General features: G+C 38.9%; 1 non-coding gene across 1 annotated transcript; it reads right to left on the bottom strand.

The window, feature by feature from the left end:
• Nucleotides 1-207: 207 nt before the first annotated feature.
• LOC135087443 (small subunit ribosomal RNA) lies at nucleotides 208-2,110 on the bottom strand. The gene has a single exon (XR_010260827.1). It is a non-coding gene; the product is annotated as a small subunit ribosomal RNA (ribosomal RNA).
• Nucleotides 2,111-5,000: the final 2,890 nt, after the last annotated feature.

Here is a 5,000-nt window from a genome sequence, read left to right as displayed (position 1 = left end):
GCATGAATTTGTCATTTTACGAACGTACGAAAACTACTGAGATCGCGGATTTTCAATCTGTACACGTAGAATATCGTACGACGCCAATCGTCGAACGATCTCATAATTAAACGAGACCTTCCTTCGATCAGAACTTTTGTTTTGTGTCTGGATTATTGTATGATCATTCCCACATGACACTTGTGTATCACATGTGAACGTACACGTTAATGATCCTTCCGCAGGTTCCCCTACGGAAACCTTGTTACGACTTTTACTTCCTCTAAATGATCAAGTTTGGTCAACTTCCCAGCAACGCCGACGGCCGTGAAGCCACCGCGTGTCGGTCCGAAGACCTCACTAAATCATTCAATCGGTAGTAGCGACGGGCGGTGTGTACAAAGGGCAGGGACGTAATCAACGCGAGCTTATGACTCGCGCTTACTAGGAATTCCTCGTTTATGGGGGATAATTGCAAACCCCAATCCCCAGCACGAAGGAGTTTCAACGGGTTGCCCGGGCCTCTAGGCCTGGGAGAACATGCTGATTCCTTCAGTGTAGCGCGCGTGCGGCCCAGGACATCTAAGGGCATCACAGACCTGTTATTGCTCAATCTCGTGCGGCTCGAAGCCGCCGGTCCCTCTAAGAAGAATTTTAATACGTCGCCAGTGAGTTGCGTGACGTGAGCCACGCACACCTAAATGACGACGCCTATTTAGCAGGCTAGAGTCTCGTTCGTTACCGGAATTAACCAGACAAATCGCTCCACCAACTAAGAACGGCCATGCACCACCACCCACCGAATCAAGAAAGAGCTGTTAATCTGTCAATCCTTCCGGTGTCCGGGCCTGGTGAGATTTCCCGTGTTGAGTCAAATTAAGCCGCAGGCTCCACTCCTGGTGGTGCCCTTCCGTCAATTCCTTTAAGTTTCAGCTTTGCAACCATACTCCCCCCGGAGTCCAAAATCTTTGGTTTCCCGAAAGCTGCCCGCCGAGCCATTGTAGTAACGTCGGCGGATCGCTAGATGACATATTTACGGTTAGAACTAGGGCGGTATCTAATCGCCTTCGAACCTCTAACTTTCGTTCTTGATTGATGAAAACACCTTTGGCAAATGCTTTCGCTGATGTTCGTCTTGCGACGATCCAAGAATTTCACCTCTAACGTCGCAATACGAATGCCCCCAGTTATCCCTATTAATCATTACCTCGGAGTTCTGAAAACCAACAAAATAGAACCGAGATCATATTCTATTATTCCATGCACGAAATATTCAAGCAGCATTTTGAGCCCGCTTTGAGCACTCTAATTTGTTCAAAGTAAAATTGTCGGCCCATCTCGACACTCACTGAAGAGCACCGCGATAGGATTTTGATATTGAACCGACGTTTGACCGTCGGCTCACCGACGATATGCTCCGCAAACGTGTCAGTATCACCGCGGATGCGGTGCACCGACAGCGCGGCGCACAAATGCAACTACGAGCTTTTTAACCGCAACAATTTTAGTATACGCTATTGGAGCTGGAATTACCGCGGCTGCTGGCACCAGACTTGCCCTCCAATTGTTCCTCGTTAAAATATTTAAAGTGTACTCATTCCGATTACGAGGCCTCGTAAGAGTCCCGTATCGTTATTTTTCGTCACTACCTCCCCGTGCCGGGAGTGGGTAATTTGCGCGCCTGCTGCCTTCCTTGGATGTGGTAGCCGTTTCTCAGGCTCCCTCTCCGGAATCGAACCCTGATTCCCCGTTACCCGTGACAACCATGGTAGTCGCAGAAACTACCATCGAAAGTTGATAAGGCAGACATTTGAAAGATGCGTCGCCGGTGCTGGACCGTGCGATCGGCAAAAGTTATCCAGATTCATCAAAATTAACGACTTCGAACGCGAGGCCCTCCGTCGATTGGTTTTGATCTAATAAAAGCACTCGTCCCATCACTGGTCAGAGTTCTGATTGCATGTATTAGCTCTAGAATTACCACAGTTATCCAAGTAACTGAGTAAGATCTAAGGAACCAAAACTGATATATTGAGCCATTCGCGGTATCGCCCTAATACGGCTTGCACTGAGACATGCATGGCTTAATCTTTGAGACAAGCATATAACTACTGGCAGGATCAACCAGGGAGCTTACACATATTATTATACATATGATAGCTCTCGTTAAAGAATATTAACGAAGAGTGTGTTTGGTGTCTATAGCCCAATTCGACGTTTGACCGACCGAACTGGGCTTGACTACTGTGTACACTGTTCGCAGTTACAACGTGTGTCGTGAGGCGAGTCTTTGCAACACTCTATAAATTAATATAGAATGCTAGAAAAACACACCCACATAGCGCTCACAGAGGCGCCCACACTGAACGTTCGCATAGACATAACATTCATTCATCACATTTTATAATAAAATCTAACAAATTTCGTATCATGAACGATATGTCAGCCCGGTGTTGGAAAAACCACCCTACCTCTCACGATTTGTCGACACCATCACTACAGAGACATATACATCATTGAAATGTTTGCGTGTTGTGAGTGTGTGCTATAGAATACATAAAAATATACACATATATTTGATACGCTGATGTAAACGCTAAAAAGCCATCATCGCCCTTATGTAAGGTTAATGTGGCGGGAAGCGTTACAACGAAGCGTATTAAAAAGTGGCCAGTCGAAGCGCGTATGCAAAAGCACAGATAACTGCACATAGCGCGGACACATTGCCCGAGTGAGACAGATCTTTATTACGAATTCGATCATACAACCCATCCGTAGATCTACAAAGTTTAACAAGCGTCCAATGAGCCACACACTAAGTCCCGTCAATCTCATTGAACATCCGAAACCTCAGACGCCAACAGAGTGTACATACAGAGTGAAAAAGTTAAAGTTTCATCAACTCTTTCACCACTTTGCTTTAAAACACAACTTATAAACGCACCGATCCGTCGTACGCAGAGTGTGCTGCGCGCGCGCATCATGTTTATAATACATTTGAGCGTGCGCGCGCGCTCTGCGCACGGCGGTCGCTGTGTTACTGATCTCGCTCGGCCGGACGCCGCCGACGTCGCGTTTGTCTGTACACTCTCTCGGTTCTCGAGTGGAAGCCGCGAATGGAAAAGAAACATTTTTAACGCTATGCTCGTACGCTGCTGCGCACGCGCAGCTTTAAATGCTAAGTGTAAAAAAAAAAAAAAAAAAAAAAAAAAAAAAAAAAAAAAAAAAAAAAAAAAAAAAAAATTAAAGTGACACACCCCCTATATGTATAACCAGATAATTAATAATTAAAAAAAAAGTTAGGTTAGATTAGGTTAGGTTAGGTTAGGTTAGGTTAGATTAGATGATCCTTTTTTTTTTTTTATTAAAAAGATGATACAGAAAAAAAAAAATTGATTGCGATTAAAGTGTTAAAAGCGACACCCCATAAATCACGAAATAGGAAAATTAATAATATTAATAACACATAAATACAATAAAATAATTAATTAAAAAAAAAAAACTTTCGTATTAAGAACAAAAAATATTAAATTATTTTTGTTAATTCGAAATTATTATTATAAATCACGACTTTTTTTTAATAAAGAAATTAAGATTTTTAGTTGTATTGATACATTTTTTCCTATTTCGTGATTTGTTGGAAAAACAAACAAAAAAACTAATTGATGTATATGATTAATATTCAAAACTATTCAAAACTTTAACTAATAAATATATACCATAGTGGGTGTATAAAATTAGGCCTTTTAAAAAGTTAAGTACATAATTAAATTTTGTTAAATACCCAATTATAAATAAACAACAGTTGCACTTAAAATGTTTGAGTGTGTTATGTAATTATGCAATTTTATATTAATATATAAATCAAACTAATTTGTAATCCCTGAAATTACTTAAAACTTTTGAAGACCTAAAATTATAATTAATAACGTCGTTTTGCACCAAGTTTTTAAGACATTTGTCTAGAATAGACAAAATGTACAACACTATCGGTACCTGAAGTCTGATTAGATTTTTAATTACACGGAATTTTGACATTTTAGAAGTGTTGTCAACATTAAAACATATCCACTAATAAAAAATGGAGAGCATTTCCACAAATTAAAAAATAAACCTTCAAAGAATTTAAGGTTTCAATTTAAAAATGTACTGATCCTTTTAAAATGCTTATTTGAGTTTTTATTATCATATTTTTGAAGTTACAATAAAATTAAGGACATTATTTTTCTATTACTGGACTCGCTGGCCAATATCCATAGGTTACAAACCTTTTTTTATGTAAATCTTTGTTAGTAAAATCTTCGTTTCATAAAATAGCTAATTTAACAAGATGCCAATTTTATAATCCAAGTTGATTATGATGACGACAATGATGATTGATGATCATCTAAATATATAAAAGGAGAAACTGACTGACTGACTGACAGATCAACGCACAGCCTAAACGGCTAAACGTAGGCACTTGAAATTTGGAAGGGACGTAGCTTAGGTACCGTAGAGGTGCACTAAGAAAGGAATTTCCGAAATTCCCACGGGAAAAACGGGATTCACGCGTACGAAGTCGCGGGCGGCCGCTAGTCAATATATATTTTCGTTTATGATATTAATATTATTTTTAAACTAATAATTATTATTATTATGTTGTTTTACTGTGTTAAAAACGCGTTATTTTTTCTATTCAATCTCTAAAATGTACATAATAATTAGTGTACATTGAATTCACAAAACAAACAATAACAATCATACTTGTTAGTTGTACTTGATGTAATTCAGTTTCATATTTTTATTACCTTTATTCCAACAATTCAAAGCAAAAAGAGGTTTAATACATCTGAATTGCCAAAAAACGAATTAAAAATCAAGACTGTAGTGGTGATAATATAATTTTATTATTGCAATGATTACTGAAAAGTGTGTTATGTAAGTACCCAAATTATTGCACAGTAAATTATATTATTATTACTATTAGGTATGATTTAAATTCAATTTTGTGTGAAGATTGAGACAAGGACATAATATTT

The sequence above is a fragment of the Ostrinia nubilalis genome, unplaced genomic scaffold, assembly GCF_963855985.1.
Source record: "Ostrinia nubilalis unplaced genomic scaffold, ilOstNubi1.1 SCAFFOLD_43, whole genome shotgun sequence".
Classification (NCBI taxonomy): Eukaryota; Metazoa; Arthropoda; class Insecta; order Lepidoptera; family Crambidae; genus Ostrinia; species Ostrinia nubilalis.
Note: the sequence above shows the minus strand (reverse complement) of the source record. Positions and strands in the feature narration are given on the sequence as shown.